The sequence below is a fragment of the Delphinus delphis genome, chromosome 2 (genome assembly GCF_949987515.2).
Source record: "Delphinus delphis chromosome 2, mDelDel1.2, whole genome shotgun sequence".
Taxonomy (NCBI): domain Eukaryota; kingdom Metazoa; phylum Chordata; class Mammalia; order Artiodactyla; family Delphinidae; genus Delphinus; species Delphinus delphis.
Genome location: NC_082684.1, coordinates 12,881,173 through 12,895,772, shown reverse-complemented (window position 1 = coordinate 12,895,772; position 14,600 = coordinate 12,881,173). Strand labels below are relative to the sequence as shown.

The 14,600-nt window shown below is 39.8% G+C and overlaps 1 protein-coding gene across 2 annotated transcripts in view; it reads right to left on the bottom strand.

Annotated features, from left to right (window-relative positions):
* TC2N (tandem C2 domains, nuclear) overlaps positions 1-9,851 on the bottom strand; it is a 46,479-nt gene extending 36,628 nt beyond the window's left edge. For both annotated transcript variants that reach the window (XM_060004034.1, XM_060004036.1), the window contains exon 1: positions 9,821-9,851. The gene's annotated coding sequence lies outside the window, so the exon portion shown is untranslated. The remainder of the gene's footprint in view (positions 1-9,820) is intronic.
* Positions 9,852-14,600: the final 4,749 nt, after the last annotated feature.

The window sequence follows — 14,600 nt, the reverse complement described above, 5'->3', positions numbered from 1 at the left end:
CTCAACATAATCAAGAGCATCTATGAAAAATCTACTGCTAACATCATAGTAATTGCTAAATGACTGAATGCTTTCCCTCTCAACCCAGGCAAAAGATAAGGATCCACTCTCACCACTTCTGTTCAACACTGTAATAGATATTCTAGCCAGGGCAACTAGGCTAGAAAGATATAAAAGGCATTCATATTGGAAATGAAGTGTAAAACTCTATTTACAGATCAACATGGTCTTGTAAATAAAGAGAGTCAAAGGAATACACTAAAAACCTACTAGAAGTAATACACAAGTTGAGTACAGTAGCAGGATATAAGATCAATAGTTATGTTTCTATACACTAACAATGAACAGTCTAAAAATGAAATTAAGAAATCCATTCCATTCATAATAACAGGCAAAAAAACCCAAAACAAAAACAAAAAAAACCCCTAACATACCTAGGAATACTTTAACAAAAGAAATGCAAGACTTGTACACTGAAAACTACAAAACATTACTAAAAGATATTAAAGAAGACATCAATAGGGACTTCCCCGGTGGTCCAGTGGTAAAGAATCCACCTTCCAATGCAGGAGATGCAAGTTCGATCCCCAGTCAAATGCAGGTGATGTGGGTTCGATCCCACATGCCACAGGGCCCACACACCACAACTACTGAACTCACACACCTCAACTAGAGAACCCATGTGCTGCAAACTACAGAGCCCACGCACTCTGAACCCACGCGCCACAACTACAGAGCCCACGTGCCCTGGAGCCCACACGCCACAACTAGAGAAAGAAAACCCACACACAACAACTAGAGAGAAGCCCGCGCACTTCAACAAGAAGCCCACACTGCAATGAGAAAGATCCTGCATGCCTCAATGAAGATCCCACGTGCTGCAACTAAGATCCAACAGAGCCAAAAAAATAAAGAAAATTTAAAAAAATAAAATAAAGTCTTCAAAAAAAAAAAAGGAAACATCAATAAATGAAAAGATGTTCCATGATCATGGATTGTAAGACAAAATATTGTTAAGATGTCAATACTCCCCAAACTGGTCTACAGATTCAACACAATCCATATAAAAATCCCTTCCAGCTCCTTTACAGAAACTGAAAAGGTAATCCTAAAACTCATGGAAATGCAAAAGACACAGAATAGCCAAAACAATCTTGAAAAAGAAGAACAAAGTTGCAAGTCATACTTCCTGACCTGAAAATTTACTATAAAGCTACAGTAATCAAGACTGGTATCAGCATAAGGACAGACATATGCAATGCAATAAAACTGAGAACCCAGAAATAAATCCTTACATGTATGGTCAGTTGATTTTTACAAAGGTGCCAAAAAACTTTAAAGGGAAAAGAATAGTCTTTTCAAACAAGGGGTGCTGGGACAACTGATATCCACATGCAAAAAAAAAAAAAAAGAATTTGAACAACTATCTCACACTCCACACAAAAACTAAGTAAAAATTGATCCAAATCTATATGTAAGAGCTAAAACTACAAAATTGCTAGAAGAAAACATAGGAGTAATTCTTCTTGAACTTGGCAATGATTTCTTAGATAAGACACCAAAAGCACAAGCAATGACAGAAAAATTTGAGGGCTTCCCTGGTGGTGCAGTGGTTGAGAATCCGCCTGCCAATGCAGGGGACATAGGTTTGAGCCCTGGTCCGGGAAGATCCCACATGCTGCGGAGCAACTAACTAAGCCCACAAGCCACAACTACTGAGCCCACATGCTGCAACTACTGAAGCCCGTGCACCTAGAGCCCATGCTCCGCAACAAGAGAAGCCACCGCAAGAAGCCCGTGCACAACGAAGAGGATCCTCCGCTCGCTACAACTAGAGAAAGCCCGTGCACAGCAATGAAGACCCAACACAGCCAAAAATAAATAAATAAAATAAAAAAATTTATTAAAAAAAAAAGAAAAAGTTGATATATTAGACTTAATCAAAAGTAAAAATGTTGTGCTTCAAAAGACACCATCGGGCTTCCCTGGTAGCGCAGTGGTTAAGAATCTGCCTGCCAATGCAAGGGACACAGATTCGAGCCCCGGTCTGGGAAGATCCCACATGCCGTGGAGCAACTAAGCCCGCGCACCGCAACAAACAGTAGGCCCCTGTCGCCGAAACTAGAGAAAGCCCGTGTGCAGCAACCAAGACCCAACGCAGCCAAAAAATAAATTAAAATTTATTTTTAAAATTAAAAAAAAAAAGTGAAAGACAACTTAGAGTATGGGAGAAAATATGTGCAAATCATACATCCAATAAGGGGCTTATATCCAGAATATAAACAAACTATTACAACTCAATAATAAAAAGAAAATAACACAATTTAAAAAGGATTTGAACAGACACTTCTCCAAGTGGCAAAAAAAGTACATAAAAAGTACATAAAAACATATTCAAAACCATTATTCATTAAGGAAATGCAAATTAAAACTACAATGAGATAATACTACACACTTATGAGAAATGATGAAATTGCAAAGGCTGACCATTCCAAGTGTTTACAAACATGTAGAACAAGTAGAACTCTCATATTCAACTGGTGGGAATATAAAATAGTTTGGTAGTTTAAGTTAAACATACACCTACCCTATGATCCAGACATTTCATTCCTAGGTATTTACTCAAGAAAAAAGAAATCTTATGTCCATTCAAAGACTGGTGCATTAGTGTTCATAGCAACTCTATTTGCAAAAGCCAAAAACCAGAAACTATCAAATGTCCATCAACAGGTGAATAAACAAATTATGGTATACCTGAATAACCAATCTATGATTAGTGTCTTTCCACCTGTACTGGTAGATTTTCCAGTATTAAAAAATTCTCATTCATTATCTCTTTAAATATTGCTTTTGCCCATTCTCTATTTCTTTTCTTTCAGGAACTCCACTTACTAGACTTTCTCACTATAACTTCTCATTCTGATCATTCTAATTTTCATGTATCTTAATCTCTTTTATATTTTCCATTTCTGTATCTTTGAGCTGTATGCTGAATGATTTATTCTGATCTATATTCCAGTTAATTCATTCTCTCTTGGGGTTTGCCTAACTGCCTTATCTGTGGTTAAACTTAACAAATGAGTTTTGAGTTTTTATTACTGCATTTTTCATTAATAGAAATTACATTCAGTTCCTCTTTTCAACCAGCTTTGTACCTCTGTCACTTTTCAGACTCCTGCTCCCTGCATATATTTTCAAACGTGCCTTTTACTTACTTAAATAGAGCCCATCATGGTTATTTTAATAATAACTAGTAATTACAATACATAAGCCTTTGCAAGTTTTCTTCTAAATGTCTATTGTTTCTGCTGATTCTTGTTCAGGTTGTCTTATTTCCACGTGCACTAGGTTATCTTTGACAAATTATCCATTGACCTCAAAACTTTACTGGTAGGACTTTTTTTAAGCCAAAGATGAAAGCGTACTACTACAGAGAATATTTGCATTTGTTTACTATCATTTTAAATTCATGCCTTGACATATAACCCAATTTAAAAATGAGCAAAGGATGCGAACATTCGCCCCCCCCAAAAAAATAGACAATTGGCCAATAAAGACGAAAAAGTGCTCAACAGCATCAGTTATTAGGGAAATACAAATCAAAACCTCAATGAGATACCACTCCACACACAGTAGGATAGCTATAATCAAAAAGACAGACAAAAATAAATGTTGATGAGGATGGAGAAACTAGAACCCTCATACATTGCTGGTAGGAATGGAAACTGGTGTAGCTGCTTTGGAAAACAGTCTGGCAGTTCCTCAAAACAAACACAGAATTACCATATGACCCAGCGATTCCATTTTAGGTAAATGGAGAATGAAAATATATTTTCTATGAAAATGGAGAATACATTTCCATACAAAAACTTGTATGCAAAAAAAAAAAAACTTGTATGCAAATGTTCAGAGCAGCATTATTCGTAATAGCCAAAAAGTGGATATAACCATCAACTAAGGAATGGGAAAGCAAAACATGGTATTAACCATACAATGGAATATTATTCAGCCATTAAAAAGAATGAAGTACTGATTCATGGTAAACATGAATAATCCTTGAAAACATTATGCCAAGTGAAATAAGACACAAAAGACATATTGTATGATTTCATTCATATGAAATGCCCAAAATAAGCAAATCATACAGACAAAAGTAGATTAGAGTTTGCCAGGGGTTGAGGGAAAAAGGGGAAATGGGGAATGACTGTTAATGGGTATAAGGTTTTTTTCTGGGGGTAATAAAAATGTTCTGGAATTAGATAGTGCTGATGGTTGTACAACTTTGTGAACATATGAAAACACACTGAATTATACTCTCAAGGGTGAATTTTATGGCATATGAATTATATCTAAAGAAAAAAAGATTTTTTAAAATTCACATCTTGAAATTTTTTTAGACCACCAAGGTGATGTGTACTTCCCTCATGATCTGGTAGTTACGACTGCCCAAGGACAGGTTTTTTTTCCCTTCTGCTTTACTTGGCCTCAAGACAATTTTCCTTGCAGATCCTTGAAGGAGGTTGAGTTTTCATCCTTTCCATGACATCGAAGACCTTTGGGATCCCAGAATTATGGGCAGAAAGTCTCTTGTTAGCTAACCTTGAATGAGCCCTGGGCTGACTTCTAATTATACCTCCGGTCCTACAAATCTACCAAATTCTTATTCAAATCCAATCAAGTTCCCTCAGTTTAGCAAATACCCTCAAAGCAAATAAGACTTAAGGGCTCCTACAGTCTCTCAGATTTTCATCTTTCTCTTAGATTTTGACATATTAAATCCTAAGTACCTTAAAAAATTTTTTAAATACAGCTATTCTTTTTCTAAATACAGCTATATTCAGTGTGAAGGTTTTTCCAAATGTCTTAACTATATTCCAAACGTACAAATCCAATATTTACTTTTCAAGTTGAAGTTAACTCTAGTGAGTTAGGACAGGATTTGCAAAAACTAAAGACAGCCTAATATAATCCACAATAAAGTAGCTTTAGAAGTACTTGTGACCTCGGATGAATACAGTAGATATTTAAGACTTAGATAACATACTCCTGTATACTAAGATGAAAAGTTTACTTTAGAAAAAAATTAAACTTTGAGTTTTAAAAGAAGCATGGGTGGGTGACCTGCCTCTTAGGTATGGAGGCTCTTTTACAACTAAAGTAAAAGTAAGATTGCAGCAAGGATACACAAAGAGACCAAAGAAAGAACAGCCCAGAAACATATGAACATATGTATGAAAACTTGACATATGATACTTAGAGATTACTGAGAGGAAAAACAGAATATTCAATAAACTATGCTGAGAAAAACTGACAACCTATATGGAAAAAAAAATGAAACTGGATCCCCACTTCACACCACACAAAAATCAATTTCACATGGACTAAGGACACAAATATGAAAGGCAACATTTTAAAGCTTTTAGAAGAAAATATCAGACTGTATCTTTATGACCTCAGGGAAGGGAAAGATTTGTTAAACTAGATATCAAAAGAACAAACCATAAGGAAAAGGCTGACATATTCAACTACATTAAACTACAGAATGGGTCTATCAAAAACCACCGTAAAGAAAGTGAACGACAAGCTACTTACTGGGAAAAAGATATTTGTCACATGCATAATTGACAAGGGATTAGCAACCAGAAATAAATAAATTAAATTATATATATATATTCTAGAAATCAATTTCAAAAAGACAAAAAAATTAAGAACGGGCAAAAAACATAAACAGCCATCCCACTGAATAGGAACTATGAAAGGTTCAACATCATCAGTAATTAAAGAAATGTAAATTAAACCCTACCATTTCTCATCTACCAGATTGTTGAAAAGAAAAAATTCAGATAATTACAAATGTACAAATGTCTCAAATGTTGTTGAGAAAGGGAACAAAGTGAACACTTAATACGCTGCTTGTGAGAGTATAAACTGGTACAACCACTTTACAAAGCAATTCAGCGTTATCTAGCAAAACTGAAGATCCACAACTCTACTCCTAGGCAAAAAACATAGGAAATTCTTGCAAATGGACACAGAGAAACACATATTGGACAGTAATAACAAAACAGCTTTCAATAGCAAAAAGTAAAATTAAATTTAAAAAAAGAAGACTGAAAACACCCTAAATGTCCATTAACAGGAGGATGGATAAACAGCTGTAAATTCGTATAACAGAATAGCAAAAAAAGCAAATGAACTATAACACAGCAACACAGATGAATCTCATAAATATAATTTGTGCACCCAAAAAGCCATGGAATAAACAAAACTAAACACTACATTACTTATGAATACCTATGTATGTAGTAAAACTCTACAGAAAATCAAGGAACATGGAAAGAGAAAGACAGAATCAGGGAGAAAGATATAATTAGGGCTTCAAAAATATTATGTATTATTTCTAACGCATGATATAGGTACCGGGCATTTATTTTATTTGTATTCTCTAAATCTGTAGATGTGTCAAAAGTACTATTCTGCAAATATGAATTTTTCACTTAAAACTTAAGCAAACACAGTAACAACCTAAATGGGAAAAGAATTTGAATAAGAATAGATACATGTATAACTGAATCACTCTGAAACTATCACAATATTGTTAATCAACTATACTCTAATATAAAATAAAAAGTTAAAAAAATAAATTTAAAAAAATTAAAAATTAAGCAAATACATGTCGTGGTAGAAAATATGAAAAATATATAAAAACTATATGAAGAAAATTAAAATTATCAATAACCCCATCATCCTGAGATAACTATAATATTTAAAAGAAATAAATATACTTAAATGGTATGTCTTCTTCTACTCTGTATTTTGTTTTAGTTTGGTTTTGGTTTTGGCCTCAGCCGTGCAGCATCTTAGTTCCCAGACCAGAGATCGAACCCATGCCCCTTGTAGTGGAAGCATGGAGTCCTAACCACTGGACCACCAGGGAATTCACATTTTACTCTCTATTTTTATTTACTTTTTTTTTTTACAGCTTTATTGAGGTACTGACTTACAGTGAATTGCTCATATTTAAAATGTACAATTACATGAGTCAGACATATGTATACAGTGGTGAAAGCATCTTCACAATCAAGAAAACTAATATGCCAATGAATACATCCACCATCCCTAAAAGTTTCGTCATACCCCCTTTGAATCCATCCCCCTTTTCTTTCCCTTGCCACTCCCCCCGCCTCAGGTAACCACTTATCTGTCTTCTGTTACTTTAGTTTGCAGTTTCTAGAATTTTTTCAGGTATAGTCTGGGCATACTTTATTCATATGTTTCACTTTAGTACATACTGCCACCAATTTACACTTTTACCAGCAGAGTACAAGAGTTCCAGTTGTTCCACATCCTTATCAACACTTGATTGTTTGCTTTTCCATTTTTAGCCATTCTTTTCATATCCTAAGGAACACACACATAAAACTACTGCCTGAACAACAACAAAAATTAAGCTCTCAATGAAGACTGGAGTGAAACTCATAAAGAAATTTTCATCTAAGAGCATTTTCTTTTAAATGCATAATAATAACTGAAGCAAAGGCCCTAACTGATGTATGCCTCATGAATTCTGATTTAGCCAAAATGTGTGATACCTACATAAGATTTTTAGAAGAGTCATTGAGATACACACTAGAAAAATCACATGACAAAAGTAAGCTGGAAGTATCTAAGTACTGGAACTCAGGAGAAATACAATCCAACAGTTTGTTAACATGTGACTTTGACACTGATAAAATCACCTGAACCCAAAGGACCAAAATACCACTAAAATAGTGTTCATAATTTGAATTGGGGAGATTAAACACTTATAGTTCTAGTCAATATGTGCAGCAACTTGCTGTCAGCTTCCCATGCTGGGTGATGCACTTTAACATAAAAGTATTCTATTGGCCTTATATTCTTTCCAATCTGACTATAAACTCCCCTATCACTCTACCACCCTATCACTCCTCCTTCAAATCTTTGTGTCTCAAAATAAGGATTCTACACTATCTTTATTTCTTCATCCTCTATTTACTCCTCAAAGTCCTTCAAATTTGGCTTCCATCCTTATCATTTTACTTAAATTATGTTTGTTGAATTCAATGACATACTCCTAACTACCAAAACCAATAGGCACTTTATCAGCCCCAATCTTCCTTATTCCTGTGACTCATTTGACCCTAAAATAGATTTCTATCCTTATGAAAACTCTTCCGTCTCCCGGTTTCTAGGACACCACTGTCTGTTAGTTTGCTTCCTTCTTTCCTGAATGTTTGTTCCGCCTTGGTCTCCTTGGCTATCTCTACCCGTCCCTTAAGTCCTGGTGTTTTCCATCCTTGGTGTTCCTCTCTTCTTACTCTACTTACTGGGAAGTTTTCTTCCACTCTCACAAGATGAACTATCACAAATCCATGGGTGGTTCCAACATTCACAACTCTGATCCTGACTTCAGAAAATCCCGCTATCAACATATCTAACTGCCAACAGGCAGCTCAGCCAGAGGCCCTACAAGAATCACAAACTCATTCTTTCTCAACCTGAATTAGCCCCTCAATTTGTTAGTTTTTATTTGTGAATACACAATTATAACTCAAGTGGAGCCAATAAAATACAAGAGGAACTTAAAATTGTTCCTTCTTCAAGGGTTAAAAAAAAAAGCAAATTTTTATGAAGGCTTTTTCCTCCAGTTATGAAGACACTCAAAGTCATTAGCAAAAACTATAAAATACAAAATGTATGATAAAAACCCAAATCTCCTCGAATCCCAGCTCTCAAAGGCAAGCAATATAAATCTCTCCTTCCAGAAAGAGCAATTTTTAGCCATGATAAAGTTCCATATCGAAATATTAAATTGGTAAGTAGGCGGTGGTGCTATTAACATTTCCAGGCTATTTATATCAATCAGGGGAAACACCTCTAATAACTGCCTACCTGGAGTGAGAATCAGTATATTTTAAATACGAAAGCAATCCTTTTACATGCTGTATTTTAAGCACTCTAAAGGAATCAATGTTTTTGGCTTGGCATCTATCTTGCCTATACCTGCACGTCCACCTGTGTGCGACATACCCACGATTCATGCACAGTACTTCCTTGATTTAAAGAAAACCATAGTAAAGAAAGAAGAAGTAAAAAGAAATTGGAGGAGATAGATATAAACCAAATCTAAAAACCTAGCTGGGTAGATGAATTCATGTTTTGCAAAAACCAAAACAAAGTGATGTTTACCACCCCTTAGTCGCTTCAAAAAGTTTCAGAAACTTCACAGATAAAAACCATCCGCTAACCGGTTCTCATCAGACTCTCCAAGCAAAGGAAATGCGTTCGCTTTCCTCTTAACCCAGAGGCCAGAGCCCACCTGGGTCCGGCGGTCGCAAGCGCGCGCTCACGGCGGGGAGCACGACGCGCGGCCGGCCCCGCCGGGGCTGGGGTCTCCCCTCCGCCCGGCCCGCGGGTCCCAACGAGCGGACCGGTGAACCCAGCGGACCTACAGCCCACCGTGCTCCCACAGAGCGAGTCCCTGTCCTGCCGGCCTCGGATATCGCGGCTGTCGAGGGGCCCCAAACCTCCCTCAGGCCTCCGGAGAGCAGGCGTCGCTAAGGAGACTCGGCCCCGCGAGGCTGGGGGCGACGAGGCTACGGCCGTCCACGAGTCCCACCGGGAGGGCAGGCAAGCGGCCGCTCGAGGCCCGCGCCACGCTGCTCGCCCGGGGAAGCATCCGCGACCCTATACCTGAGCCCCCCCCACCCCCGGCTCTCTCCCGCGCCGTGTCCCCGGGGTCTCCACGCGCCGCTCTCGGGGAGCCGCCGCCTCACACAGCGCTGAGGCGGCCAGTTACCTGCTCGAGGCAGTGAGCGTTCTGGCGTTGCCGCCCGCGGGAACCGCGATCCGGTCACCTCGCGCGGCCGCGCCCCGAGGCCCCGCCCCCTCCCCAGGTTTCCCCCCCGCCCCCCCAGGTCCGCTCCGCCAGATCTGCCCCGCCCTCCCCAGGTCCGCCCCGCCCGTCGGGAGGCGCAAGCCGAGGGGCGGGAGGGGGAAGGGCCGCCCGTCAGTGTACCTGAGCGTCAGGCGCCTGCGCCCTCGGCTTCTCGTCTCTCCCAGCCGCAATTCTCGGGTGCTCCCTCTGGAAAGGAATAAAATGAAGCCAGGCAGAGTTTGGAGTGTGTTGAGCAATCATACGGGATTAGACGGGAGATAAAAGATAGGGGTATAGTGGGAAAGCAAGTGACCTGATGAACCTCCTTGAATAGGGAAGGAAGGAGCAGTTTCTTTTGCCAGAAGATATTTCTGCACGCAGAGAAACTTCTTGGAAGCAGAGAAACTTTTCTTAGTTGTGTTACTGGTCTTTAGGGTTTACATCCTAATTATAAAGTCTTTGAGAATCAGCTCGCAACTCTTCACTTCTGTGACTTTACATTTCCTATTGCTTTGCTAGCAGCGGTACGTTGGAAGGAATCCCAAAGGTATCCACTACCTGCCCCACCCCCATTCTATGCTGGAATCCCCTCTGGCACCCTGGCAAGGAGTTGACTGGCCCTTTTTTGCCTTCCTTGCTGGAAATCTCAACACTGTACTTGGAAAGCTGTTGAGTGAATTCCTAGGTTATCTGTTGATGAATGGCTAAGCTTTGGAGAGGCTGCTGGATTGTAAATTGAAGGTGATAACTTTCTTCCTGGAGAGTAGTCTTTCCCAAAATGGGTTCTGTTAATCTCCAGGCCCTAGATGCTGGAGTGGGGGTTGGGATGGTTGTGGGGTGGAGAGGAGGCCTAGATCCTGAGAACAAATTAATCTGGGGAAAGAGGCACAATAGAGTTACTCCTTGAGTTGACAAGGCATTCAAGGCCTAAGAACTGTGTTTTACTTTGTATCATCCTGAATTTCTCAAATTTACTGGACCTGAGGAGTGACAGAATATGCCACCCCAAAATATGCCACTTTGGCATAAAGATTATTTTCAGCTAAAGGCACTTAAGAATCAGATGGAAAAAGGACCTCTGATCTTCCTTTTTCTTCCCAAAAGCAGGAGATGGAACTCCCAAGTGAACGATGTCCTCCCGCTACCCTGAGGAAAGAAACAGTCTTATCACCAGAGATGGGAGTCAAGGATGAGGGAAATCTATACAAACAAACTTTGTTAAATTAACCCGTATCTTCATAGCCACTTCTCCACTATTAACTGCCCTAGCCCAAGCCCCTTTGTTTTGTCCCATTTTCACTACTTACTACTTTGTCCAACTTATTATGTGTTCTGCTCTAACTGCTTCTTTGGTCTTCATTGACTTGTGGGTGCTCCCATGTACATGTAAAAAATCTTTATGCGTTGCTGCTGTTAATCTTTCTATGTCAATTTAATTCTCAGTTCCAGTCAGAACCCCTAAGAGGGTAAAGTTTTTGCCTCTCCTCGAGACCATACAACTCTCTTCTTGAGAAATGCCAGTTACCATCCTGGGGCCTTAATGTTTCAACTAACACACTTTGATAAACACTGCCTTAAGTCCTAGTATATTCACCTTCAATAATTTTTCACTCTATTACAAATGTTTGCAAAGTTCTGTACTGTTTACACAAAGCTTTCACGTGAGTCATCTCATTTAAACCTCACAATTGTGATGTAGTTGTTATTATCCTCATTTTACAGTTGAAAATATTGAGGCTCAAACAAACAGTGGTTACCCAAGTATAGAATCAACATTGACTCTGGACTTAAGACTCCAAGGCTTTAAAAATATATATTATATAAAGTATGTAGATAATGTACTTATTTAAGGGTCAAATGACTCTGTGAGATATATATATATATATATATATATATATTACCGAGTCCAAGCTCGCTCTGCTCGCCACACGACAAGCCAATAAATCGGAGATGAGGTGTTGAGACAAGGAATACGACTTTATTCCGAAAGCCCGCAGACTGAGAAGATGGCAGTCTAAAGTCTCAAAATAACCATCTTACTGGGGTTTGGATGCCAGTTTCTTTTAAAGCACAGAGAGGGGAAGGAGATGAGGAAGTAAAGTAAAAGGGCCATAAGTTTTGCAAATATCCCCTGGAATGGCCAGCCTGGGGGAGGGGATGTGTTAATTTCTTCTTTCGTGTAGCCATCCACAGGTGGACAGGGTCCGGATGTTTCCCTCAGGCAGAGGGGCAGGGTTCTCCTAGGCAGGCCATTATGTATAGACAGTATCCTTTTGGTGAACAAAAGCAGCGGAAAGCAAAGGTTAAAGTAAAAGAAACAGATCCAACATGTAGTCCGATTTGGCTCTTCCCTGTTACACACACACACACACACACACACACACACACACACACACACACACACACACACATATACTTTCTCTCTCTCTCATTTGACACTTAAGTACAGCACATCCTTGGTTAGAAACCTCTAGATTCCTGTCTTATTTCTCCAGGGCAAGGACCTTTACCTATCTTTTACTCCCTGCAGCACCTGACATCGTGGTGTAGGGCACAAAAGTGTCACTTGGATGTGCTGGATGAACAGAGTGAATGAACGCTCAATAGTCCTTATTGAACTGGACTGGGTGCTTGGTTCCCTGACTGAACAGCCTTAACAACCTCCTTACTGATGCAGAAGTCCCCAAACAAGAGCTTCCCAAATTGTTCCTAATTTTCTTCCATCTAAAAAGGCTTCTTGGACTTCCCTGGTGGAGCAGTGGTTAAGAATCCGCCTGCCAATGCAGGGGACACGGGTTCAAGCCCTGCTCCGGGAAGATCCCGCATGCCGCGGAGCAAATAAGCCCGTGAGCCACAACTACTGAAGCGCGCGCACGTTGAGCCCGTGCTCCGCAACAAAGAGAAGCCACCGCGATGAGAAGCCCGCGGCACCAGCACCGCAATGAAGAGTAGTCCGCGCTGGCGGCAACTAGAGGAAGTACGCGCGCAGCAACGGAGACCCAACGCAGCCAAAAATAAATAAATAAATTTATATAAAAAAAAGAATCCAGACAAAAAGGAGCCCATAAATAAATAAATAAATATTTAAAAATAAAAAGGCTTCTTAGAAGAATCTACTCTGCTGACAGAGTTCTTTGAAAACAATGAAACCACTTCCTTTGTTTTCTTCGAAACGTCCCTCCTTCCTGTTCCACTTTCAGAGGCAAAGCCACATTGATACGAATGGAGGATATTGTACACCTTTCTTTGTGCCCTTGTGTTCCCTCTTCCCATAGAATGATGGTTGTTGCAACATTCTGAGTGGGGTTTTGTTTGTTTATTGTTTGTTTTTTAATGTTAAACATTAGTGTTTTTAATGTTTAATGTCATTATTTGAGGCAGATCTAAGGAGAAAAAGAAATTTGGGTTGATGTGGGTAACACTGCTGCTTAGATTTTGCTGTGTGTATTATTTCATTTGATGGAGACAAATCACTTAATCCCTGTCCTAAATCCCTTTTCATTCTTCCTTCATTTAGTACAGTTTGTAAATGCTTAGTGACTTATCCAGCCCTACCTCTCCAGCCTCCCGTGCAACTGCCCACCACCACACATTTTTGACCTTCTGAATTAATTGCAATTCCCAAAGGTGCCAAATTTGCACTACTGTTCTCTTTACCTCCATTTTATGCGTATCAACTGGCAAGTCCATGTTCATTCAGCTGCCGTATCACCTCTTCTGGAAGATGAAACTCCACAACACCCAGCCAAAAGTGAATGAGGTGCCCTTCCTCAGCATTCCTGCCATAATCCACCCATATCTCCATCATGGCACCTACTCAGTAACTACGATTATTGGCTTTTTTCCTTCTTTCTATTAAACTCATTCCATGTGAGTTACCAATAAACAGGAATTAGGACTTCCACCCGTTCTCTGAACACATACGATAGCCCCTGACATGTAGCAGCACTCAAATATTTGTTGAATGAACGAAAAACAAATCTTTAAAAGAATACGAATTCGGGCTTCCCTGGTGGCGCAGTGGTTGAGAGTCCACCTGCCGATGCAGGGGACACGGGTTTGTGCCCCGGTCCAGGAAGATCCCACATGCCGCAGAGCGGCTGGGCCCGTGAGCCATGGCCGCTGAGCCTGTGCATCCGGAGCCTGTGCTCCGCAACGGGAGAGGCCACAACAGTTAGAGGCCCGCGTACGGCAAAAAAAAAAAAAAAAAAAAAAAAAAGGATACGAATTCCTAGAGTGCTTGTGAAATAATTTTACAAATATATATGGTCGCATGAACACAGTGGGTGTGGCATACGGATTTCGGCTTCCCTCCAAATGATTGCCTTCTCATTTTCTGCCTTAGAAAAACAGAACAGCAGAAGCCTATACATAGTCATTCATTCATTCATTTATTCACTTGTTCAACAAAATTTTTGAGTGCCTGTAGTATATCAAGCACTTGCTCAGAGAGAAAGTGACATTTCAACAGAGTCATGGATGCCCACCAAACCTTAATTCCTTCTTCTGGCCTCAAAGCTAAACTACACTGTCCCTTCCCCTTGTATCTAGGTAAAGCTGTGTGACTGGTTCTCATCAGTGGAATGTGAGCATGAGTAGAGTTTCACTCCTGGCCCTATGCAATGAAAAACTTGGAGTCTCTCTCCCTCTTCCCATCCCTTGACCACCTTGGACCATCGCTAAACCATTGTTAACCATTGCT